The sequence below is a fragment of the Coturnix japonica genome, chromosome 4 (genome assembly GCF_054131305.1).
Source record: "Coturnix japonica strain WE chromosome 4, WE-NBRP24, whole genome shotgun sequence".
Taxonomy (NCBI): Eukaryota; Metazoa; Chordata; class Aves; order Galliformes; family Phasianidae; genus Coturnix; species Coturnix japonica.
The window spans coordinates 82,510,653-82,538,546 of record NC_140666.1 but is presented as its reverse complement, the minus strand read 5'-3'; the positions used below and the strand labels follow the sequence as shown (position 1 = coordinate 82,538,546).

At 37.9% G+C, this 27,894-nt stretch overlaps 2 long non-coding RNA genes across 3 annotated transcripts in view; one reads left to right on the top strand and one right to left on the bottom strand.

Moving 5' to 3' along the window:
- LOC116653412 (uncharacterized) overlaps nt 1-27,894 on the top strand; it is a 49,677-nt gene that overhangs the window by 16,884 nt on the left and 4,899 nt on the right. The window lies entirely within an intron of this gene.
- On the bottom strand, nt 22,279-25,410 carry LOC107313856 (uncharacterized). Of its 2 annotated transcripts, XR_001555226.3 has the most exons (4): nt 25,321-25,410; nt 24,406-24,495; nt 23,470-23,522; nt 22,279-23,052 (listed from the first exon to the last, which is right to left on the bottom strand). It is a non-coding gene; the product is annotated as an uncharacterized LOC107313856 (long non-coding RNA). The 2 variants fall into 2 exon arrangements; XR_001555224.3 differs by lacking the exon at nt 24,406-24,495.

The window sequence follows — 27,894 nt, the reverse complement described above, 5'->3', positions numbered from 1 at the left end:
TATCTGATAGTGATTTTTTTTCCCACTCAGCTGAACCTTTCAATAGAGAAACACAGCATAGCTTGAGCCTTTAGTGCTAAACAAATTTCATTGTCTAGAATGAATTCTTTGGTGAAAAAATGTAATGAGAAAGATTTAATGCTTCTTTTCACACATTTTCAAAGCATTTTCACTGTTGCTCATTCTATAAATGCTAACATACGTTCATCTTACCTGTTCCATATGCTAAGACTTCTGCCTCTGAAATGTGGCACAAAGTCTAGTCAGCCTTCAGTGTACATCTGTGATCCTGCAAAGACTTATCTGTACTTATTTTACTTCATGCTTCTCCAATGGTTCAACTAATACTGGTAAAATCTTTGCAGGACTGGAATGCATGAAACTGATTACCTGGAGTGCTATTTTGAGGGTGATCTGTTGACATCCAGTAATAATTTTGCCACTAAGAACAAGTCTCACCTGAACTAGGTGCTGTAAATATTCAAGGTGACTCCTACGTGATTACCAGCTTTTACATACAATCAGAAATTAGATATAGCAAATATGGGAAGTAGGAATGAGGAGGAGGAGTGGAAGAGGTGAGTGTGAAAATGTTGCAGTGACCTAGAATTACGCAGCAGTATGAATCATCAAGATATTTCTTGAAGACAGATTTCTAAAGGACAGTTAATTTTGAACCTTGTTTATATTTAATCCCTTTTATTTTTCATGCTCTTACTTTATTTCTCCTTCTGACTTCCATACCAAAGATCTTTTGTTATCTGTCCCTATAGTCTTCACAAAAAGGAGTTATCCACTTGAAATTCTTCATATACAGAAGACTTCATCTTAGGTACCTGCCTATAAATGACGAAGAATCTCACTGAAAAATTTGTAGATAGCAAGAAAATATTTGCAGTTCCAGACAAATGAAAAAAAAGTCAGAATCCAGAAAAACACCATAGTCCTTAAGCTCTTTTAATTCTTTCTATAAATCCTGACTGCTGCCAAGAGGGAAGAGGAAAAATCATGTTAAAAACCAAAATGTAAATATTAAATAATGAGCATATTGTGTGTGATGTACAACACATGTTACTTCAAGGAAAAAAATAATACTGTGTTTCTTAAAAAAAATAAAAAAAAATCACTAATGAATATTTCTCTGTAATATCTAACTACTTCCTAAAAGGATTGCAAAATGTTCCAGAGCTCTTCAATTTTTATCTATTTGATTATTTCTTTACTGGTGCCTACAGTATAGGCTGTTTAACAGTTAAAAAGGGAGAGGAAGATCTATAGCTAAAACAAATAGATAGAAACAGTTATTTAGGCTCCTGCTTGAGTGGAAAAATGACTCATACAAAACAGGTTTCTAGGTTCTCTAACACGTAAGAAGACCCCTGTGATGAGTTTTGGTTCAGTGTATGACACCCACTTTGCTAAACTTTTCCATTATTATTGTTCAAATGTTTTATTTATTTAAAATTGTGAGAATCAAACAGAACTCTGTCTATTAGAAATCTGGACAAGACAAAATATGGTCACACACATTTTATTATTACACACTTATTATCTTAATGAATTGGTTCAGAAGTTGGTTTACCAGTGTGAAGTAACAGCTGTTTTGTGATGTAGCAGAACAAGTTTAAGGATATAAAAAAAATATTGTGTAGGGAGCTTTAACAGGTTATATTAAGCATCCTTATAAAGAAATAATTGCTTTCAGGCACATGGTACTTTTGTGATATCTGATGAAGAAGCAACAAACTCAAAGCTAACCAAGAGTTAGAAACAACTGCTCCTAACTTAATTTAATTATACCAATCAATTAGATGACAAGAGTAAAAAAGAGGTAATTAAGACTCTGCAAGTAGAGTTGAGATTTGGCAGTTGGGGAGGGGTGGGAGTCTCAGCCCTGGTGGAGCAGCCAAGAAGAGAAGTTATTCACAGGTAAGCGACCAAACAGGACAACCTGAGAGCAATATTGTACTAGTATATAAACATGATGTGTTTTTTGGGATTTTTTTTAAATTTTTTTTTATATGAATATAATTCTCATCTCTCTAAGAAATTATATGGGTCTTTGAATAGCTCTGACTTAGCTTAGGGGCTTTTTTTTGTTAAGCATAATTGTTAATATTTTCTCCCAAGGCGTGTTTGTGCCACCCACATTGTTTGCATGCACTGAATGAACTATATCACACTCTGAAATGCCCATATGCTGTGCTCAGAGTTGCTGAAAGCTTTCTTCTAGGCATACAATTCCTAGGAAGATTTTAGGGGTAGAATGGTAAACAACTCCAAATTTGTTCTTCAGCAGCCTGCTTATGAACAACCTTTGTCAGGCTGCAGACAGTATTTTACAGGTGAATGGTGGAAATTGGGAAGTAGGAAAATGTATTTTCCTACAAAAATACAATCTTTCCCTAGTCTAGGCTATATATGCCTGACCATATTTGACAAGATTTAATAAATTTCATAGAAGTTACACTAGGTTTTTCTATTTTATTATTATGGTAGCTTGTTAGCTGATTGTTTTACACTGACTGAGGATTTTGATAAATTGATTTTGACATAGAAGTACTGCATGATGTTGCTATAGTTATTACATTTGCAATAGAAATCAAGGTTTTCTACTCATTGGCTGATGATGTCATCTATAAGTCTTATTTCCAGACTTACAGTGTGTTCAGCGCCTCTAACCTGTGCCCTTAACAAAAATATCTTCAGAGAAAAATGAATGACTGTGTAGATGGGTTTGACAACATGAATTCGTGGAAAATATGAGTGGTTGTTCTGCTCTTTTGGCTTCTGAAGGAAAGGTATCCTATTGTGACTCTGGACAAAAAATGTGGTGGCAAAGGTGTTGTGAATTTAAGGTAGTTTGTACTATTGTTGAAAACTCTTGCTCTTTGAAAGACAGTAAAGAGCTTGATGTTTTCAAATCCCTTGTAGTAATCTTGGAGAATTAGCTTGGCCTGGATAATCACAGATTTACTGAAATTCTTTTATTTACAGCAATATTATGGGATTTGTGCACTAATGAAAAACTTGTGAAAAGCTCTGGAGTTTTTTAGTTATATAGATGTAAACCATAAATACTGCATTTGTTAACATTCAAGGTTAAAGAACTCTAGAGTTCAAGACAATAGGCTATTTAGTTGGAGGATCACTTCCTTCAATGTTAATTTGATGCACAAAGTGCATTCTATTTCTTATGGCATGGAAATAGTTACAGAAATGGTATCTAGTACACAATAAGTATCTATCCTTATTCTTAGCTCCAGCTTTTCCTTTCAATATTATTTCAATGAAAAATGCTTCTACGTTGCCTTTCCTGTAGGCCGCTATTAGTTTTTGGAAGGTTACTACAAGGTCTGCTTGGAGGCTTCTCTTCTCCAGGCTGAACATCACTCACTCTCACACTTCTTCATAGGAGAGGTAATCTCACCCTCTTATCATCACTGAGGCCCTTCTATAACTCCATGTCCTTCTTATGCCGGCTGTCCCAGAGTTGAATGCAGGACTCCAGGTGGGGTTTCACAAGAGCAAAATAGAAGGGGAGAACCACTTATCCTGCTGGCTACTCCTCTTTTGATGTGGCCCAGGATGCGGCTGGCTTTCTGGGTTGCATGTGCACATTGCCAGCTCATGTCTACCAGTATCCCAAGTTCTCCACATGGCTGCTATCCATCCATTCATATCTGTCTGTACTGATACAGAGTGTTTGATATGGGACCTTGCACTTGGCCTTATTTAAGTTCATGAGGTTTGTGCTGGCCCACCTCTATAGCCTGTCAAGGTTTTTCTGGATGGTGTTACATAACCTTGTGTGAGAGTACATTCAAATACACTGTCTGTGTCACCAACAAAAATGTTAAATAGTGCCGGTCCCAAAAACTTGTCTTTTGTTCCTGTTGGTAGATAAAAGTCAAATAATAGAGCAATATTGTCCAAACTTTATCACGGATATTATGAAATGAATATAAGAATTATACGGACTCCTGCTCATGTGATAAAGGCGTTGTAAGCTGATTTTTAAGTTGCCATGATTAGGTTGCAAGAGACCAGCCAGACACTCTGCTGTTGCCAAGGTGCAACATTTGCATCCTGAATATATCCTGGCTCATAGGCTGACTAAAGGAAGATTTTAGCCTTTCACTTTTGCAATAGCAAATGTTCATGATGATATTTGCTAGTGAGACCACTCTGACACCAACATAATGATTTTTTATTTCCTAGTCTATATATAAAATTAAAAAAAAATAGACACAAATTTTCCTTTTTTATCAATGAACCTCGTCATTGTCATTTATTGTAATCCCTTATTATTAGATACCACTTAGTTCATTTGTTTTGGATTTTATTGAAGGTAGAAATAAACAGATAAAAAATAGCTAGTCCTTTGTAAGTTCAGAATAACGGATTGAATTCAGCCTGTAGTAATATATATTTGAAAGAGTTAATGAGGACTTATTAAATCATTAGAGGAAACTTTAAGATGACAGATCTATTCGTCTTGCCTTTTCTAATTCACTTGACAGCAGTCAGAGTAATATTTTATTTAGTTGTTAAAAAAAATAGGCTCAAGGTGTTGGGATGAATAAGATTTGCTGAATCTCTTTTGCCATGTAAGATCATATCACTAATGTTAATTATTAAGGACCAAGATATATTCCTAGCAAAGGCTTCAGATGTAAGCAATGGCTCTGAAAATTGGGCAGAAGTATAGGAAAAAAAGTATCAAACTATTGCCTGATCATCCTAAGTTGGTATCTTTTCCTTACAGTAACCACTAGTGTGCCTCACAACACATAGAAAAACAAACATATTAAGTAAGTGCCATAAGTTCCTCTATATATTAGGAAGGTTCACTGCAGTTCTCATAGTTACAGGTTCTTTTGTCCTTTGAAGCAGCAGTATTTTGAATAGCCCTTCTGGACCTAATGCAAGTGTCTGAGATGAGGGTTTTTGCTCTCTGGACTGGACTTGGAAATGATTACAAGCTGCAGAATGAAGTTATACATAAACTGTTCAGTTCATATATTTTCAAACTATTTCTCTATCAAACTGTAATAGCAACATTATTGCATGTGTGAGAAATTTGCATTGCAAATTTACATAGCTGTAAGGCTATGAGCCAGACCTCCTACCTTGCCCTATTCCTCCTCATCACACATTTGGCTTGCTCTTTAGATCTAATGAAATGTGCAAAATGAGCATGATGGTTTTGCCCTTTGTTGATCTCCACATTTTCATAAGCTTGTTAGGCCTCCAGGGCAGGGATGATTTTTATCCAGCCTCTAAGCCTTTTCTAAATATGTATAATTAGGTTTGCAAAATTGCTTCTGTTTTAAACTTGCATCAGAAATTGTGAGCTGATTTCCATTCAGCTTTAACAAAATATTTCAGCTTTGGCTGAAATAACATGAAAGAGCATAAGATTAAAAGGAATTGGAGTATTATAAGCTACTAAAAATGGCCTAAAATGAAATTTTTACCTCTTGCGAGACTGATAGTTACTGTCTTTAAATCAGTGAGTTGGCTCAGCGTGTGCACGGTTTGTATATCCTTCTAAAGTTGTTTCATGAAAGCTTTCAGAGAGCTTTAATGAGTGATTTCCAGACAGCTCCTGATGTTCATTTTTCTCTTATTTCCTAGTTAGACCTCATACTTTGGAGCCTGGACGTGGCCGCCTCTTCCCTGCTGCTCTGACTGTTATGACTGCTGCCTTACTGGTGATGGTGACTCTACCACCTCCCTGGGCAACCCGTTCCAATGCAGTACCACTCTTTTGTATAAGAAATTTTTCCAAATATCCAACCTGAATCTCCCTTCAGAGAAATGGCAATTTAAAGCCATTACCTCTGATCGATCACTAGTTTCCTGGGATATCAGGCTGACGCTAAACTCATTACAATCTCCTTTCAGGGCTGTACAGCTTATAGTACAAAATGGAAGAGCTACACGGTCTGTTTTCACCTGTGCATATAGCAACCATTCTACAACCATTTCTTCTGATCCTAGGAGTCTCATTTTTAGAGCTGGATCTTTTGTCTTCATGACTTAGGAAAGGGAAACATATTGCTTACTGATGAACTGGCAGGCAACTTCCCTGAAATCATAACTATGGCTTAATTGCTTTTGAAAAATGACACAATGCAATGTTGTATCTTGCAAGACATTAAATGATGTGGAAAATCTATTAGAGATCCCGCCGAGATGTAAATAACACCTGAGGACCAAACAAGCAGCGCTGTGTGTGTTAACTTCCAAACCTTAAGGCATGACCTCTAGAACCATTTGCATGTATGACATATCAGATAAAATTATACTTTTATGATAAATAAGGCAAGCTGTTGGATAAAGTGTTATTAAAAACAAAACAAAAATGATTTGTTGCTCCTTGATCTGTTATTTGCACTGGAATTGTTTAAGGCTGGAAGTAATGAGATTGGTGTCTGTGCTCAGGTAGTATAAAATAGGACCACAGGCATAAAGAAGAGCTTCAGTGTGTGAATTTCAAGCTAGTCATTTCCCTTCTGCTGTGTGTTGGTTTGTGGCAAGTGATAAGTTCTAGATCTAAGGGAAATGTCAGCTGTTAAACTAGAAAGCTTCTGAATTGCAGAAAGGAATGTGGCTGGAACACTGGAAAGGACAGTAAAACGTGATAAAATAACCTGTCAGCAATGTGCCAGACTCCATTACAGGGCACATCACAAAGCACACTGAGGAAAAAGTACCACTCAGAACTGAGGCAAAATTGAGCATCCTGTCATTAAGCTGCCATGGCCATTTTTTGTTGGTCTGGATCTTGTGATCTCACAAACTGTGTGGAGCAGCAGCAGTCAGTACCTGCATATGTTGCAAGCATGCCTGTAAGTGCAGACTGGGTGTGGGCACAAATGCTACTAACAGCAGCTGGGTTTTTTCTTCAAGTTTATCTGGAGAGAAGATGGAAAAATATCTGCCAGGATAAAGGCTGGTTTGCCTAAACCTTCTCTAAGACATTCTTTACTTTGTTAGAAATTGTGCTGTGGAGGAAAATTCCAGATTGTGATTAGTGGATTTTGATTTTGAAAAACAAATGAGAAGAATAGAATGGAATCAAGATGCTGAAGTGTCAAATTACTTTTTTTTAAAACCAGGACAGATATAAGAATGAGCCCAGCATTTGATGCAGAACGAACAAAATGTTTAATTTAGCAACAATTCTGCCCCGTCTACTTCATCAGCACTTGTTAATTGTGTGCCTGATTTGGCAAATACAAACACGACATGAAGATGTTCAGAGAAAAACAGCTATTAAGATCTCAACCATCAGTTGGAGCTCTCTGGCTTTTTTTTCTCACATCATTAAACCTCTCAATGAGGCTGAGCAAAGCCACTGCAGGTTAGAGACTTAAACAAGTGCATTAGCCTATCTGTTCTGAGGGTCACCCAGAAAGCAGTTTCTTTGCAGCTGGGAAACCCTGATAAATAGTGTCACACTGCATAGGGACGGTGAGCTTCAGAGTAGGTTTTAGTTTGCTCTGAGGTAATAGGAATCTGTTTGGTTGTCTTGATCTTGAGCTCTGCATATTAACTTCACCATTTAGTTTTCTTTCTTGCAGTACCAGAGACCAGAGACGAGGCATCAAACACACCCAGGACATATGCAGGTATTTGAAACGTATGTATCAGCTGTAATTATTAATGGCTCATACACTTGCATGCTCCAAATTAGTGAAGAAATGCTTTTTTTACTTCCAGACCCCTGCCTCTGTATCCAATATGCATGTTACTTTCTCTGCATTTATTTTAACTCAGATAGTTTTTAACTTCCAAACGAGAGTTCCCTTCAGACAGCAAAACACTGTGTTGTATCTTCTCTGCTCTTTGTCTTTGGAGATATAGGAAAGTTCAGCAAGTGCTCAAAATTTCTATTAGCGACATCTGTTTCACCACCTCAGGTTCTGGATGTGCTGTTTAGATGTACCAAGTCTGTTTCAGTTCTGGCTGGATGACAAATACAGAAAAACCAATGGGAAATATCCCTTGGAATATTCAGGATTTGCTTGATTTGGACTCAGAGCTCCAAAACTTAAAAATCAAAACAAGCAAAAGAACTCACAGGAACTGATAAAAAGAAAACGCAAAGATACAATCGTAGCCTTTTCAGTTTGTAGCCTTTCTCCAAGACACAATCTTGTTGCCTGGTCATGAGTTTTGTGTATGACCTTCTTCCCTATTAAAATTTAATGAAAAACAGGATGCTCGATTATTTCTAAAAAATATTTGCTGCTTTTCTTTTTTGCTTCTGTGCACATTGTGAAGTCGTTACCTCCCGGCAAGCTCATGCTCAGCTGCTGTGATCAGCATCGCGGTGCTGCAAGGTTACAGTAATCACAGCAGTGAGCTGAGTCCCCAGGAAGATGTGGGGCACAGGGACAAGGACCAGAACCAGAGCTTGAAACAGAAAAGACTAAAGCAGTTTTAAAGATCTTGTTATCCTTGGTATCCTGAGGACAGAAAGAAAGCCATCCAGCTTTGACAAGCTGACTGCTGGGGAGTCAGGAATCCAGCAAGGCAGATATGGATAGGAGACTACTTAAATGTGTTGGATACAAGCAGGAACATGCTGTGGAAAGTAGCGATGAGTAATACCATACCAGGCTGATGTTTTCCTTTCCTCCAGCAAATTTGTAACTGGGATGCCTACTGGTGGATGGAGTTGCTAACTGGTTTCCTGAGGGGCCCCCCTGGAAGCCATGTGGTGTGCTTGGTTCTTCATGTGGCTCTCATCAGAAACCGTTTGTGTAACTGTCCCTCTTTTATGCTGTGATGCCCAAATTCCCCAGTGAGTGGGTACTTCCTCTTCTCAAATTTATTGGGGCAGTATGACTTCTCTGCCCCTGGGTTCTGTGGTGTAGGCTTTCTGGGTTTTCAACCTGGTTCCACTTTAACTCCATGAAAACAACCTCAAAAATGAGAACTTTTAAAGATGAGACTCTGCCTTTAATAAGGCAAAAGATCCCTCAGTGATATTTCCTGTTGGGAGACTTGTCACATAGATCACAGCCAATTAGCCATGAAAAGAAACATTTCAAGCCCTTAAATAACAGCAGTGTTCTGACTTGAAGAACAGGAGAGATCAACACTGCTCTGTATTTACTGACTGTGAATTTATTATTCACAACTTTCTCTAGAGATCATAAAACAGATGTTTAGCTGCAAGTATCAGAAATAATTGTTCTCTGAAATTACCAATCTTTTGCAGGGGTAGTTAAAAGCAATAAAGATTTCTGTCCACTGTGTCTCTTATTCCTGCATGTGTTTTTATTTCTGGCAATTTAATTGTTTCAATGAGTGGTAAGGAGGCTGGCAGAAGACATCAACCACATCAGCTTCTCAGGGCAGCCTGTGCTAGTGCCTCAATGACCACTGAGTAAAGAATTTCCTTCTAACGGCTAACGTAAATCCTTACTCATCTGGTCTAAAGCCATTTCCCCTTGTCTTATCATTATCTACCATGTAAAAAGTTGGTCTCCTTCCTGTTTGCAAGCTCTCTTTAAGTATGAGAAGGCCATAGTGACGTCTCCCTTCTCTTCTCCATCCTATCAGCCTTTCTTGTTGGAAAGGTACTCTAATTATCTTTGCGTCCTCCTCCGGACCTACTTCAGCAACTCTCAGAGATTCAGTAGGAGTGAAAAAAATGGTGGCTGTACTAGCCTATCGGCCCTCTCTTCCTTATGTTTCAGTTTACTCTTCAAGCCTCTTTAAGGCTGTTTTCCTTCTTCTTCTTCTACTTCTTCTTCTTCTTCTTTTTTTTTTTTCTTATTTATTTATTTATTTTTTTTTTTAATTCTTGAGGCAGAAGTAATTTCCACTTGTTTGCATATGAGGGGTTTCTGACTGAGTTGCTTGGCAGTCACCTGTTTCTAATCCTTCTTGATTTACACAGTGCTTTTGGCAATTTCCCAGATTTACTCTACTGTACTGTAAAGAGTACACTTAGCACAGGCTCTAGCTGTTAGTTTCTGAGAGGGAGGTCGGTGATTACTTCTGCCTCACAGCCACAACAAAAGCAAAATGCTTTATGAAATGCTAAGGGATGCCATGTTCTTCAAGAAAAGCCTTGTTTTCTTGAACACTCTTGAAAAGCAACAACTGAGGGCACTGGAAAGCAAACCTATTTTTGCATTCCGACTCTTGTTATGGAACCTAACAAAGTCATTCAAATTTCTGTCTTCTGTTAAAGGTGGGTTTTGTTGTGTTTTGCTTTATTTTTTCCATCAACAGATGGAAAACCATATACAAGCATGTTTGGAAAGAAGGTACAAGAGGCAGTAAAAGAAAATAGTGCCATGTTCATGTTAAAGAATTGCATAAGCACTCACTCAGAGAGATTCAGAGGTCTTGTAATTTCAGCTTCATACCCCAAATCAGTCAGCACCTTCATCCAAAGATGTGATTTAGGCATACAAAGTCTACTTGTGTTCAAGCCAACATTAGCAGGTTTTGAATTCTGGAGCAAAATCAGTTTTTAAGTACAGAAATAGGCTAAAGTAACATGGAGCCTTTTGTACCCATGTAAGTGGATGAGCTCTAGGTGGTTTTCTCAGGCTGCATTTTCAGCTCTTACAAGCCCTCAAACCCTTGATTATTCTTTCTAGGACACTGCTGCTAAGTACAAATCCCAGTATGAACCAGAGCAAAAAGCCTCAAAACAGTACTGTCGTTGTGGTAACAACTTCAATAAACTTTGTCTCTCTGTTACACAAGCAGAGAGGTTGTTATGGGATCTGCAGAGGCAAGAAGGAAGGTAAGAAGTGTGATGCTAACACCCAGGAAGGGCTGGAGGAGGTATTCTTTGTCAAGCATTTCCCAATTAGAGTCAGAACAACATTAAACAAGTCACTCAAAGTGAGCCATGCAGAGCAGCATCAGCAGCAGAAGACTGAGGGAAAAAAGAGTAATAGGCCTTGCCATGCATTGTAGCACATTGACATAAGCTGCCCAAGGCACATATTCATGGCTGTCATGTGTCGTGAGTCTTTCTTCTAGGAAGCACACATGTATATAAAGATTCAAGATACAGGTTTCGTTGTTGCTGTTGTTGTGTTTGTTCTTTAAGCAGTATTTGTAATTTAAAGGTGATGTTACAGTGACATTTGAATTTCCTTAAGACAAAACTTTCCCATTTTCCACCATAAATATATATGCAAAGTCTCTATTATTTTCAAACCTCTTATCCTGGCTGTGTTCAGAGATGATGGATACACACTGCTGGGCACTGACAGCGCTTTGGCAAGACAGCAGAGCAGCACAGGCTGGTAACAATTCACCAAGGCACGACTGATTTTTTTATTTTCAAATATAATATCATTTCTGATGTTCAAAATAGTTTGTATTGCCTTCATATTAAATTCTTCCACAGTGTGTTATTGGGAATCAGCAACATTGACGGTGTAAAAAAATAAAATAGTGAAAGTAAATAAAGTAAAATCTATAGGGAGAAATACTCTTATATCCAGTAACATACTTTGAAGAAGCAGTTACCCTCTAAAGCCCATGTTTACCACAGGAAAATTCAAAACCTAATATAGCTTGAGAGTATTGGCTAAGTGTTTAAATTGTTTTCCTGAATGAATGAGTCAGTTTGAGGGAAATGATGGTCAGTTCTTTTGGAGCACATAGGGATATTAGCAAGGGAAGGAGTGACGCAAACCAGAACATGAAGCAGCAAGGTGTTATTTTGGTATAGTAATTATGGCCATGTAAGCAAGGTCTTCACTGAAGTGTTCACTATCACTGAACAAGATATTCTGTTTTGTAGTGCTGTTAATTGAGTTCTTGTCCTTGTTACTGTGACTCCCCAAGTTAGCAGGGCTAAAGCTTGAACAAGAGCGCTTGCTTGAGCTGTTAACTGAATTATAATAAGAACAAGCTGTGGGCAACAAATACTGCACAGGCCACCTTTCTTCTCCACTTCCTTTCTCCAGCACCCTGTGATTTCATCCTCTCATTACTGCTCTCTTATTTTCTAGAAGCCTTCAAGTAGAGAATACAATTTATCTGAGTCTACAGAGCTCTTCTCCTCTCTTCTGATTGGAAGGGCTTCTCCACAGCGTTGTGCTTGACAATCAGTTAAGAAAATGCATTAAAAATGTGCTGATTCATCTGAAGTAATAGGATGTTAGAGACAAGTGTAAGATGAATCAAACTAATAAAAGAAATGCTTCACTCTAGTTTCACAGATTCAAATAAAAATATATATATATTTTTAGAACTGCAGCTCCAAGATCCCATACTGCTGAGCAGGGTTCAATATTACAAACAAGAGGATGGAAGGTATTCCAGCAAAGTTTCACCAAATAGGACTGGGGACTCCTGAAGTTGGCTATTAGACAAGGAAGGATGATAAAGGTTAACAGTTCCTAGGCCCCGTTCATACACTGCAGATTCGCAATCATATTATTGCTGATGTGGACTCCTTCTGTAACACTTTAATGGTTTTTTTTAAATGTAATGTTCTAGAATGCTGTGGTAAATATATATGAGGAAAGACCCAACTATTTATGTAAGAAAATCAAGGCAAGGTTTGAAGGAGGTTGATCCAAGAGTATGAAATAATAAAACACTTAGTGACTTATTCTTTGATGCTCTGCTCTTGTGAGGGAATTGCCTGTTCTGCAAGTGTATCATAAAACAAAAGTAGCCAGGACTGTGTGAGGGAAAATGCATAAAAGGGAGAACAGCTTGTAAAGGAAATAAATCTTCGGACTTTACTGAAGACCATTTAAATGTTTATTATGTATTCATGTATTAAAGATTGCCAAAGTCTGCTGAGAGTGGGGTATAATAAACATCTCCAGATGCTCCTTATTAGAGCAGCTCCAAACATATAACTACTGATAATTCCTAAAAAATAATTTAAGGTGGGCTTTAATGAACCTAGGCCTTAGTTGAAGTGACCACAGTAAGAAATAGACAACATACACAACATTTCCATGAAAAGGGTAGTAGTAAAAGCAACAGTTTCTCACATGAAATTAACTAAGATGGTATATCCTTCTACTACTTTTTATAAAGGTACATGCTACAATACTGCCTGTGAGGGAAACATAATACAGCTGGAATCCCTGTCTGCTGTGCTAAGGGCTGCGTCATTCATACCCAGGTTCTAAGTCTAGATGAATCCAAAGCTGTCTGAAGTGCTTATGTTTGATGAAGTTGATGAAATCTGGCCTTCAGAAAACAAAGGGAAAATGTTCTTTTAAAATTGCTTTGGCTTTTTCTAAGCATTGACGCATTGAACTTAATGTTTCTATGCTGAAGACCTACTCCTCTACATGATTTTTACTGCAGTAGTAGTGCTGTTGTCACCATTATGATCAAGGAATTTAAACCAGACAAGAAGTAGTCACAGCTTATAATAGTCTTACTTTCAACCACATGATTTCTTCTTCAGGTCTGAAACAGAGAAACCCATTCTCAAATGTAAATGCGAAAGGCTTACATCACCTGAAAACATATGTGTGAGAAAGATACTGGCAGGAGGAGAACTGGGGAACTGGTGCTTTACCACCTACAGTTCTATCCATAACCTAGCTGTGGTTGAGTGAGCCACCGGACTCTCCACCAAAAAAACCCAACCTACTTTCTACAAGCTAAATGGATGAACCCAGCCCTTATCACTGCCTTTACAACCTGGTTCAAGTACAACCAGAAATGGCAGTGCAGCTTAGCCAGCAAGACTCGCAGTAGGGAGGGAATAGAACTTAGGCAACCTTAGTGTCGGAGCACTGCAGTGATGTTTTTCTTCTTCTGATTGCTACAATCACTTTAAACAGTCAAATGAATGACAAATTTACATGTCTATAACAAGGCCATGACAAGAATGTCTCTGTAGCTGTCTGTCTTTATCAGAGCTCTTTAAAAAATAGCATGTATACAACTTATTTTTCCCACATATTATCCATGCTTATTAACATGGTACATACTAAGACATCAACATATCTAGATTAGACATGTCTGAGAGAGTCTTGTGTCATGACACAGACTTTAAATGGCTTGAAAGTAGTTAGAAATGAAGAAAAATAGAAATTTCAATACAAAGAACTAAATGGTTGTTAGTTACGCTTGGAGCTGAGAAAAAGGTGAACCTGAGTCATCAGAAAAAAATAAAATAAAACAAATTAATAAAAAAACCAACAAATTCACTGTTGTTATGTGAACTCTCTTGAAGTTCTTCATGTGGAAGAAATATTTTTCCTAAAGAAAATTGATTTTCTGTCTCACTGACGTTTCAATTTTATTCTTACCAGTCCAGGAGAGTTTTTCCTTTGTTAAAAAGGTCTCTGGGTTTCCAGTGTAACAAAGTATCATTAAAAAAGCCTGAATTTCAGGGGAAAAAAAAAAAAAGAAAAAAGATGAGAAGAATGTGTCTATTTTACACTAAGTATCAGGGAAGAAATACCATGACAGTTTGGTTTTCCTGAGAGCATTTTACAAAATTACTCTCCAATCTGATCTCAGCTTTATACCACCTATCATCATAGCTTCAACCATGTGTGGCAATGACTGCCTGGGCTCTACTTTAGTTGGAAATGGTCAAGAAGAAGCAAGACATTCATCTGACAAAACGTGAAGAGAATACAGGGATGAGGAGTTTTCTGACCACCTTTTCCGTCTACTCCAAATACTGATAAAAATGTATGTTGGGGCAGCCATCTTTACTGCAGTGGATGACGCAGAGGAACTGAGCATGGTTGCTTGGCAAAGTATTTTGGAGGAAGATGAATTTGCTTGTATATTATTACTGGTAATTACCTTTAATCTTAGTTTAAATTATGTATTACCAGAGCTACTCCGTTGGTGTCATTGGAGATATTCCAGTTTTACAATGTAATATTACATCCCAGAAAGGAGATCTGGCTGTCTGAATCTGCATTCTTCTTCAACTAGCGTGTTATGTGATCAGTCCCAGGAGGACTTGGTGTTGTCCATTATAAAAATGGAAGAAAGAAAAACCTAATACCTTTATTAACCAAAGTACAAGGCTTTTCTAGCGGTATCAATATGAAAAAAGTTAATTGACAAAAACTTCCGTGTTTTATGTGTCTCTGAGTACACGTGTGGTAGCAGGGTTCTGTGGATGCTTTTAAATTAGATCTCAAGAGGAGTTTATTTTGGTGCAAATTTGGCATGCATCTGTACTTGGAATTCAGCTGTGTATATCTGAACACTGATCTGGATGTGCTTTTCCTTCTCATGGAGCCAAGGCTGATGATGGCTGATGAAAAGGTACTTCTGAGTCTATCCTGCGCAGTCATATCTCTCTGTGTTAATCCTGTAGAACTGATTGGGTCAAACTGCTGCTTTAAACACAAGGTGAACATTTCATCTTTCAACCACAACAAGCAGCACCAAACTTGACCCCTCTCCTTTCACCTTAGAGCCACTCTCTTTGAACCCCTCTCCACGTCTCTCTTTTGGACAGTATTTATTTGCATTCAAATTTTCTTTCTTTGTGCTACTTGTATCTAACTTTGTTTTTATTGTATAAACTGGAATTAAATCATGTGATTATTTCTTTAATTCAAATATGGTTTTCTTTCTGTTGTCCAGGGCCATCTCTAAGAATAAATTTAAACTGCAGAGGGAATTCAGCTGTTCATATCACGTTTGCTTCCACAAGAAAATCATGCCAAACTAAAGAACTCAGAGTTGAGCCATATGGTTTTGATGAAATGTGGTGATTTGAAATTTATTTTCACTTTGCAAAACAAAAACGAGTGCCAAAATACTGCACGTGAAAAATTCAGCATCAGGAAAAATGTCCAATATATGTCCACTTGTCACACTGCTTGAGCTCAGCATTTCTGTAGTTCAAGATGATCAAAAGATAAACTTGCAGAATAAAAGTTCCGAATGAAAAATACTCTGATGGGACTAGTGACTGTGAGTAATCATTTTTGGGGATCTGATCATAAGACTTGCTGAAGAGTTCCCAAAAAGCAGTTTGAAAACTTTTTGAAATGAACTACCTCTTCTTGAGTGCCCCAAATTATTGGTTCATTTTAAAGAACTGGACCAGCAAATAGCCAGCCAATGAACTACTGCAAAATCCAATAAAAGACGTGACCTGCTACTCACAGTAGGTAGCTGTAAAGAGTATGAAAGGGAACTATTTCTGTGCGTGACATGGGTCCTAGTGCAAGGCACTCAGTACCATGGACTGTTAGAGGTGCTTCACTGTCCTTAGTGTTCTGGTGCTGAAATTCACTTTAAAGCCCTCAGTTTCTGAATTATAAGCTTCTCTAAGACTTCATATTTTAAATTTACTATACTTTACTGCTGTCCTGATTTGCATACAGACTTTGAAATATCTATTTATGGCAAGGGAAATATAACTATTTTGGTTTGTTCAGATTTAAGACTGCTTGTAGCTCAGACTCCTTTCTACCTTATAATCAGAAAACATAATCGCCCAGCATGACTCTAAAACAGTGGTAACCTGCTCCTATTTTGTGAGGCAAGATGAAATCCTGGAATTCATCCCTGTTGTGTCTGCCTCTTGCAGGGGCTGGAATTCTTTTCTTTGTTTACAGCCATTCTACTTGCACAGCACTCAAAAAGCATAATTATTTTTCTAAATAATTTAACAGAAACATGTAATTTGTTTTATTTTATTTTTAAATAAAGAGAGAAAATCATGTTGACATTGATATTGATAGGAAAAGTCTTGTTTCTTGAAGTAATACTGGACATAATGTCTTGTGTTTTATAGTGCATTACCCCCTGTTAAGAGTTGAGCCCATGCCTAGGCTTATCTCTGCTGGGGTTGAGAAAAGTGGGTCAGAAGAAGCTTATCCAAATCAGGCCTTCTGTGAATTTGGTCTATAAATCAGATAGTCCATGCAAACGTACATTAAATTTTAATAATTACCTAGGGAGAAAATTGGTCAATATATATCCTCCAGGAAGGTCTATTGCTTCTGTAAACTGAGCTTCCAACAAGGAAATTTTTGTACTCAGTGCCTCTCTGTATGAGGCATATACCTCATTTCAGAGACTAAGGATTTAATTGTCCATTGCTCGCAATGAAGTCAATACTATATGATGAATACTACAGAAAACAACGTACTAACTTTAATAATTATGACTGGAAGTACTTATTTAATACTTTGCAATACATTGAGCATGAGACTACCCTTTGAGCAGTAATGAGATGCCAGAAAGCTGTTTATGCACTGGGTGTACCCCTGCTCTTGACTTCAAAAGGATCAAGTCCCATGCATGATCACACAGAGAAAGACTACAAATCAAAACAATGCTTAAGGAGGAAATTAAGGTTGCTTAGGAATTTCCTGATTGTTTCAGTGCAGTTTGATTCCAGGTGTGTGTGTATGTTCTGCAGTAGTATGGATAGTTCAACATGTCAGTGGCTTTCATTCCTGTGGTACAGTAATACCAATGTTTTTCTCACTGAGCCACCAGCAATGTTAAGACATTCTTCTTGTGTGAGAGTTTTCCTTTTTCAGGTCTTTCTGGGGAGTTTTAGGTGTATTTTGAAGTTTTAAGTTGACAGGAGGTGAAATCAAATCTAAGTGATTAATGGCAACAGTGCTAGCAGGAAAACTACTGAAAATAAAATGATCTGTACTGTCTTCCAGTGCCCTCCCTCACCAAGCTCATGATTACTGCCCCAGGTCAAGTCCTTGGCTGGCACAAGCAGTTTAAGAGTACTTACCAGAAGTGCAAAACAATGTAGGCACTGTGGTTTTGGGCATGAACTTTGCTACCAAGTTGTGCCCTTTCTGAAGGTAGGCAATGCCCTGGGCTACCACACTGCTTTTTCTGGCCCTGCCCAGGCTGAACTAGAGACTTCTGGGACCAAGATGACTCCCTCCTTGTTCATGACTTCTGATATGGGCTTACACTGCTCCCCTCTTTCTCTGTCTGATGTTTTAACCCACCTCACATGGATGCTCATTGGGATGGAGGAAAAAAAATTGCACATTTAGCTTAAATAATTAGTGTTGGCAACTGAAAGCTGGGTCTTGTGATGGGAAATTGCCAGACAACTGGCCATGGATAGGATGCCAGCCTGACCTATTGCATTACCCCTCTGCTCCTGAGCTCTGGGAGGAACATCACTTTCCAGCTTGCTTCCAGCTGATTTTATCCATCTACATTCTTTTAATGATATATACCATCCTAATATTGGTATTTATTTTTCTGTAATTAAACTAATTTATATCTCAAAACTGTACCAACACAAATGGAATTTCACCTGATAAACCAGTGTGTCTGTGAGAAGGATGGCAACACAACTTATATTAGGATAAAAGACTGGGATCAAGTAGTGTTTCCAGAAGTGTTTGGCCTCCTATAACTTTTCCTATTTTTTTCATTTTCAGTATTGAAAAGTGTAAGGATGAACTATTAATCTGCTTCCCAGCAACATAAACCTGTATGACATAATTTTATGTTTAGTGATTTCAGTATTTAAACTTTAGGGTTTCTTTATTCCTTGAATGAGGATTTATAATTTTTCCACATTTCCCACCTACAGGGAATGTTTCTTGTCAGGACTGAAATGTGATGCCATAGTGAGGTCTCTACTCCTAATAATCATTAGCTTTAGCCCAGTGCACATATTTTATAGAATGAACTACATGTACATAATATCTATAGAATTTATAGATATATAGATATCTATAGAATCTGTATCTGTATGGTAAGGGGAGGTCCCTTACATGACAAATCTTAGAGGAGAATGGCATAATGGAGAAAAAACAGGAAATAAACTTAGAACAAGTTTTCTATTGCTTCAAGAAAGTTTTCTCAGTGTGACTTATGTTACTAGTTGCAGAACATTATCCGCAGATAACTAAAAGTAGTTGGAGACTTTACAGGAGCCTGTGAATCAAACAAACGTTAGCAAGGTCTCTGATATGTCACTTAAAGCTAAGCCTGGATGATCAAGCACTGCTAATGCATTTCTGTGGATAGATGAGCTTCTTCCTCTTTCTCTCCAGCTAAATGATCTCAGAGTAGACCGAGATGCCCAAGATAGATAGTCTGACACTCATATTAGTAGGGACAGAGACAAGCAGATACTATGAAGGCCTTTGGCCCATCCTTGGATTCTTGTCTGTTTGCTTTGTGTTAGTGTTTCCACAGAGGAGGATGCTGACTTGATTTTCAGCATGAATTGGACATGGTTTTCTTTTTAGCGACCTTGGGCATGTTGTTCTGAATCCCTCACCACTCCTCCAGAGAGTTAACACCGAGATTGCCATAATGCGTGGTGTTTACCATGGTTTCTGTACAGCGACAAGCTCTGTGCAGTGCATTGGCTTCAGGATGCAATTTTGTCAAAGCCATGAGGAAATGAAGCTTCAGTGATGTCACACTGGTGAATGACATCCATCTGCCTCTGGGGCCTGCTAATAGATTTTTAATTTGCTGGTCATTATTAACTGTAGAGGACAAGAGATCTCAAAGGTATTGAGTTTCTGCAAGTTTTATAAGAATTAGCCTTGGGATGGAGAAAAACATGCCAATCCTTATTCTACAAGGACCACTGAATGTTTTCAACCCTTATTAAACAATGAGCCAACTAAGTTTATATTCCAGACCCAAATGCATTTAAAATTAGCATTCACCGAGCCTGCTGCTTACAGAAATGCCAAACAAAACAAATACTCATATGTCAATCCTAATGAAGCACTGACTTTGAAGATAGTACTGAGAGGAGTGCTGGATTTGTCTTATAGTTTTGCATGTCTGGCAAGTAGATGTGTTTACCTAATGCTGAAGCAATGCTGTGGGGCCATGCCTGTTGATGTCTGTGCTGTGCAGTAGCTTTCAGTGTTGTGAAGAGCACAACCTGCGGTATGGGTTGGTGAGCACCTGCATTCCAGAGGAAGTAGACTGTTTTTGCTCTGCCTTATGATTCTTCTCCTTCATCCTTTGTGTTTGTCCTGTTGTTGCAAAGCTTTCCTATAATGGAGGACTTCTAATCCCTTTATTTGAGGTTCAGGCTCAGCATGAAGATAAATGCTCTAAGCTGCTGAGAACTCACTGTGATAAACAACTAAATACCAGGAAACAAGAAAACATCATCACATGGAATTATTTTATTGTCTTAAGAAAATCTCTCTGAATAATGCTCACACGTGGTGTTCTTTGCATTGTGTGGCAGTGAAAGAGATCGGTATTCATTCAGGTAACTCCTGATGCAGTTCTTCTCTTGAAGCAATCATTATCATTCTGTCCTGCCCTGCAAAGTTTTACAGCTGCCCCTGGTAGGTCTTGAATAGCTTGGAGGACCCTACCAAGACGTCCACAGAAAATGAAGTTCTTTTCCATAGCCCAGGAGGGGTTTAAAACTGGGGCATGCTTGTTAAAGGATTGAGTCCCCAAACACTTCAGGATCCAAGAAGATTGCAAGAAATCACCAAATTTCCAGGTTCTCTGAATTAATGCTTCAGGTCTTCAGTTTGGATGTGGGGGCCACCTGCTTTGAGGTGTGTACTGCAGTGCTGGTGTGTGGGGATGCGAGCAGAATTTCCTCTTCCCATGGGCAGTTTGCACTGTAATTGGAGTTTGGTGAATCTGTGTGCATAATCTGAAGTCCTTGGATGTCTAGGTTTAGAGACAGATCTTATTCGCATTTAAGTAGGGTTAGCTGAATTGATTGCATGTGGCTACATTAATATTCTCCAGCCAAAGACCTAGAGTTTTCAGTTTTTGTTCTGTTAAAAATAAGAGCCTTTAACTTTTGCTGTTGCCTAGAAAGAATTATAAGAATTATAGTGCAGCAATCTCTCAGTCAAAACATTTGTACTCAATTCATTCTGCTAGAGGAAACCTCTTTCATGGTGGTTTGGAGAGACAGTCCATACCAAAAGTAGAAATAGATATTCTAGTGTTGCTTGCAGGAAAGCCACATAGAGTTCTAGGGCAATTTTTATTATAGAAGCACAACATTTAATGGTACATATCACTGAGTTATTTTTTTGCCCTTTCCAGGAACTGCAGGGGACTTTTTATACTTCCATATGAAATCCTTTCTCTTTCTACCACAAATTTATTTAATTGCATTTCACACTGCAAGCTCTCTTTTCCCTGCTGTTTTTGTTCTGCTCTGCTGCCTAAACGTCTCTTATATTTGGGACATGCGGGACAGCTACAGCTGTAGAAAAAATCTGTTCATTTAAGTTTTTGGATCTAAAGCAGCACTTGCTTGTGTTCCTCTATAATCTATTGCATAGTTTCTAGGAACTCAAAAATGTGTCCAAGAAAAGAAAGTTTGGATAATCTACATATATGCAGTTTCCAGTGGGATACAATGTATGAAGGTCGCTCCAAAAGTAATGCCTCCTATTTTATTATGTCGGCTCCCAATACCAGAGGAAGATGGTGGTGGTGGTATGGCAGTAGAAGTTGAACCTTCCCATCAGTATTGTGTTGCATGTTGTTGATATGCAACAGATGGCAGCAGAGGGGCAGTCTGACAGAATGCTGTCTGACATGGAAGTGCAGGGACAGTTTCTTATTTAGGAATTTAAATTTTCTGAAATATTGACAAAAACTCGTGCCAAGGAATAGTTTTAATCCTATGTTTATAGTCACTCATGGTCAGTTAGCCTGATCTATTCATTATTCAGTGTTTCGCCAATTTTTATGTCCTCTCAAACTTCAGCAGTAAAAAGTAAATACTTTCTTCCAAATCTTTCATTAACTTACAAATGAAAATAAGAAACTGTCCCTTAAGCACTTTATTAATATTTCCTATTTGTCTTACTGCTTATAGCTATATTTCAAAATATATACATTTGAAAGTATGTAATTTGTTCAGTATCTCTACTTCCCTATAGAAAACAAATCTCTTGAAGGAACACTGCCAGTACTTAGCTGAACTGTTTTACTAGGACACAGCAAATATTAGCATTCCAGATATGTGCACAATACATCTACAAAGGCTGAGTTAAATTATTGAGGAAAACATTGAAGCAAATCATATTAGACTGGCTGATAAGTATACTGTAAGCCACAAAGAATTTAATTAGAACTTCAGCATTTGATAGCTAGCTACCAGGCTATGAGTATCTGACGATCTAATTTGACATTGTATTACCTTGAAAATTCTTTATGCACAGGCAATACCCCCAAAAACATTAGATTATAAACACTGCATTGTTTTACATAGCACTTGAAATGCACTGAATTTGGCTAAAATGCGTGAGCATCTGCAGTGATTTTCCTAATTCTACAGTAAATTAGATAGACATTCCACAGATAGGCAAATATACATACATATATATTATATTTGTTTGTACACAAGGAAGAGACTCATTTAGAAGTCTAAATGTTGGTCTGCACATATGTGCCTCGTAGCACAGAATATAAACTCTTTGAATCCTTGTCCTCAAGGTAGCTGGACTTCATCCATTGGCTGTAGAACTTTCCTTCCCATTTTGTAGTTTTAGGAGGTCATATTGACAAACAATTTGAGGTGAGGTACTTGTCATGAAAGTGCCTCTAGAAAATGAATTCATTAATAAGACATTAGAATCTGGGGAAAAAAAATATTTGTATATATTCCTTTGCATTTTTTCATCTATTGGTGAAACTGTGGATGCCTGATAATTTTTAATCCCGAGCACAGGACATGCCCATTTATTCCTCAGTAAATCAGTGATGGGCTACCCTAATAGTTGGCAGCATGGAAGAGAGCTGATGGTATGGAACAACATGAAGAATGTAAGAAAGAAAAGCTTTTCCTAATTTAAATAAATTATATTAGGAGCTGGGCAGGTTCAAAGGAAAAATGGCAAATATTATATCAACAGTATCTAGAAGAGAGTCCTCATGGCTTTGATTTAGAGGCAAGTTGTAACTCTTCTGCTTCTACATTTTTCTTCTCCAAATGACTTTCAGTTGTGTTCTGCAGATACTGGAGCTTCCATCACCTATTTCAGTCTTCAGAATGCTGGGCACATGCAGTTGCAATCTTGTTCAGTGCATACTTGTTAATATGTCAGACATTTTCTGCCTTTTAGTAATTCTCTGCAACTACAAATACAAACCATAATTTCAGATTGGACAAGTGATACTAGATTTCCAAATCAGCATGTTGATCAGCTCGCTATTTGGGATTTGTTTAAAAAGAAATCAAATTGAATTAACTGCCGCTGAAGGCAAAGTAAATTAACTGTCATTATGAGCAAGAGATGAGAATTAGGACCTTGCCACAGGAGGCTAAAGGCTACAGTCCTTCCCACTTAGCTCTAAACACATAACTGAAACACCCTATATCATAATGTTTTACATTCTCTCCATAGATAAATGAGAGAACAAGGTATTATGAAGGGTCAGTTTGGGTGTGAGGCAGGCTGAATCACTCTCTGTGGGTGATTAAGCATCAAATTCAGGCCTAGTGAATCTGGGCTTTTGCAAAGAGGAATACTTCTAAGAGAAAAAGCAAATTACCTGCTTTGAGATCTGAGTAGATCAGGAAAACCATAATGATAGCACAAGTTCTGCTGTCAAAGAAAAATGAGACATTAATTGAGTAAAGTGATAGACTGAAAAAACATTCTTTCTTGAAGGAAATGGTGAAAACAGGAGTTTCAGAACCTACAGTGCTGAAAAGAGATTTAGGGATGTGATGATACTAATAGCAGCACAGAAAGTTGTATGTAATTAAGAAGTATTTCTTAGATAAGAATGAGGTGGTATGTCTTGAACTGGAAATTACTCATGAGGGACTAAAATGTTCGAAGAGAATATAAGCACGTCATCCATCTGATTTATTCAATACACTTCCTGCATGATCTCAGATGGAAATTAGATGCTCGTGGAGGGCACGCCCTCAATCTCACAACAGAGGTCTGCTTCATTCGTTGACTGTGCAGCCATCTGCTTGAATAAGATCCTGTACAGAGATGCAGTATGTGGATTTCTATGGTCTAGTTCAAGAGGGACAGCAAGAAAGCACATTACCCTGTCCCTAAGCTACAGGCACAGTGTATCACTGTAATTATTAACTTGTTTCTTTAATAAATTTTTCTGGTTGCTGTGGGTTACTGCTTGTCAATGGGCAATTTCATCACTCAGGGAGTAGAAACAGAGCCCTAGGCTTCAATTCTTTTAAAGTTCCCTTCTTCAGGCCTTGTTTTTATTATCCACAGGATGACCATAAACCATCTGACAACACTTGAACACTCATGCTGGCAGTTCTGTGACTGTTTAACATAGAGAAGAAAACACATTCCTTTAACCAAGGAAACACAGTCAGCACTCCTATTTCCCATAACCTTTGATGAATGTTTGATAACATTTCAAACCTAACTCATCTTGGAGGAGAATCGTGCTCTCAGCTCACAAAGAAAAGACAGTGAAACAAACTCTAAAGAAAGTACTGACCTGGTGATTTGCTTTACTGTATCACTTGACGCTTGAGTGACACATAGCTTGCTGTTGTTTCCATATTCCATGAGCAATCATAGCATCTTTCTGAAAATACCGAGTGGCTACTCAGAGGATTCTTGTAGATCTTTTGAACATTTTCCTTTTCCGGATTCTTTGTACCACACAAAAAAATTCATTTTGGCCAATTTTGTACAGATGTCTAAAAATGTTAAAGTAAATGGTGATAATGGACTGTCCCCATTAAAATTGTTGTTAGCAAGGCCTGGCCCTCTGGATCCTTCTGAAGGAGAGACATGAGGCTAATAGCAAAAATAAACAGCAACAGGACATTAACTCAGTGTGCTGTCCTGTTGCTAACAGGGTCAGAAACCATCACTGTAAATGTAAGATCATTACCTGTTGCCTTATTCACATTTCCCACACTGATTCTACCACAAAACTAAAGAATCTGTAAGAACTCATGCCTATTGTTTTAGGACATCGGCTTGCTCTATGATTACTCAGGTTATGCTGATAATAGATATGCTAGATGATTTAAGTATTTCTTAACATCTTTGAGTTCTACTACGGTCATTTCAGAAATCACAGCTTACAGTACGAGAAAAAAAATGGAGTAAATTGTTGTTTTAAGCACTCAATGCAAATCAAACTCAGCTCCTTAAGCACTGAGCAGTCATCGTAAAAAAGCACAGAGCAAAAGCATCAGATGTAAGAGAGCTTGAAAGGACAGAGGCAAGACTGTAGTCTTTTACATACGAAGCAGTAACTCCTATCTTAGTTTTTGCTGGAACTCAGCTGTCATTTTCTGTTCCATACTGCACAATGTTCTTCAGTAGCAGAAATACTGTGTTACAAGTGAAAACAGCCACTTATAAATGTTTGTCTTTGTGGAATCTATCTTACAGTCACCTGAAATAATCTGTGCATCTCAGCTCTTGCATCTCTGTGCTCAAGGGCTGCTCTTTCACCCTGGAGAAGGTCAGATGTGCCAGAAACTCCACTGTTACCATAGAGACTCAGAAATGTCACTGTGCACCAATGGGACAGGAGTGAATGCTGACTCTGCTTGTCTCCATAGTAACAGATGAATGTCCCCATCTTCACCTCCAAGGGTTGTCCCTTGAGGAGCTCAGCTGAAGGAGCTCAGTGTTGGTAACAACTTCTGGATTCTGCCAAGCTACCTCAGATGAGCTAATTAAGTTTCTGTGAAGCATGATACATGATGGTTGAGGAGAAGACTTCATTATTCATAAATGGAACATGAAAGCAGCAAGAAGTCTTCTACTGCAGCCCCAAATAGAGAGTTTATATAAAGTAAAATGACAAGGCATCTGAGGGCAGAGATAGCTGGTAGAGAAACTGACGGACGTAGTCTTGTCGGTTATCTTGTTACAACACCACACTGACACCAAGGCTGTGTATGGTGATAGAAAAGCCTTTTAGAAGTAAACAGAACTATACCTAGTTCCACTATACCTGCTCAAGTGACATAGAACAGGAAGACTCTCATTCCTGATATATAATTTAATTCTTTTTTTTTTTTTTTAACAAAAGTATTCAATGCTCTGTTGTTTGAGATGCTTTCTGAGAGTTACATCTCAATGGGAAGCATGAGATGATATAGTAGCAGTTGTGACCATCATCATAGGATCATAGAATCATAGAATGGCCCGGGTTGAAAAGGTTCACAGTGATCACCCAGATTAAATCCCCCTGCTGTGTGCAGGGTGTACACCAGACCAGGATGCCCAGAGCTTTCTGTTCAGGATTCTATGGATGTTGGCTTAGAGGACTTGCCTTGAATGATAAACTCTAGAACATCAAGTATTTCTTACAAACAGAACATAAACACCTTGTGGTTATGATTCATGCAGCAGTCTCCACACTGTACTACAGAGGTGTTCTTAAATGGTCTAATGGGAATTTTGCTGGAGGATGAGGACAACCAAACATTGGCTCTGGAACTGTGAAAGCCTTGTCAGAAAGGGCTGCAGATGATGTGAGAGGCCAAAAGTGCAGGAGAAGTTTGTTTGTTTGTTTTTTCCCTTCAGAGAGTGATGAAGCACTGGAACAGGTTGCCCAAGGAGGTCATGGGTGCCTCATCCCCGGAGGCATTCAAGGCCAGGCTGGATGTGGCTCTGGGCAGCCTGGTCTGGTGGTTGGTGACCCTGCCTGTCACAGGGGTTTGAAACTAGATCTTTGAGGTTCTTTTCAACCCAGGCAACTCTATGATTCTATAAAGTAGTGAGAGATCTCTGCTGGTAAGGACGCTTTCTCACAGAAATATAATGAAGATCAATATTACGCCTTGAATACGGAATCCTTTTTATGTCAAGGGAGCAAATGCTTCTGGGGAAGGCTGTGTCAGGGAACACTGGCCCACCAAAAGTGGTAATAGTATATTAAGATCACTATTCTATGGTTTGTGATTAAATTCAAGAGTAAAAAACTGATTTATTTATTTTTGTTATTAAGAATTGTGTGCGTGTCTCTCTTGCTCTCGCAGATTAGAGCTGTGATTTAGCATCTGTAGGTAAATTTGGGGAAATCAATTATACAGGAATCAAGATATTATGTGCTTCTTTTACTAGTTTCATATTGCATTTCTTCCAACTAAGACAGGATAACTTGACAATTCAGCAGAGAATTTAGAACTGCTTTATATTATTATTGAGCATAATGCTCTGGAAATATAGAGAAGCTGTAATTCCCTAAATCATACTGAGTAGGTCTACTAAGACTATACCCATTTATCCTGAATCATAAGGATAAAAGTCCTCTGGTAATTAGATGTATTTGGAAACCAAGTGAATATCTCCACTAGTTAATCATGTTCCTTATAGATTAGCATAAATAGACAATTTGTTAGTAATAGTTAACTTTACTATGAGGTACTTACTGTCACATTAACGTATATGAAGGATTGATTGCAGAGAGTAGTGTTAAGAAAGAAAACCAGTAAAAAGGAAGTAAGAGAATAACTTCTTCAAAGTAATTGTTTTCTTCAGCATTAATGAAAATGAAAACAACAGCTTACTTAATTAAAACAGAAATAAATGAGATCTTAGTCACTCCACAGCACAAAATACAACTTGCAGAACTATATTGCAGCTCCTCAAATAACACTGCTATCATTTCAGTTTAAGGGACTAAGATGAATTATTTTCTATTTCTATTATTTCAGTAAATTGTAGGTCGGATTATTTATTTATTTATTTAATTCAAGGCACTTTGAAATATCTTAAATACAAGTATATTATTTTTCTTTTTTTGTTGTTTTACTTGTTGTCTTCGCATATGTCACTAGTGGATTTTCTGACATTTTAATATCCAGACAATGATAACTAACATTCAAAACAAGTGAGAAGAAAACACTGTGTGCTTCAAACTAGGGACGTTTTTTACATACACCTGTTGAACAATAGCACTTCTACTTTGGCTGATGAGTTGAGAGTTAGATTACATTTCTTCCAGTTTAAAAAA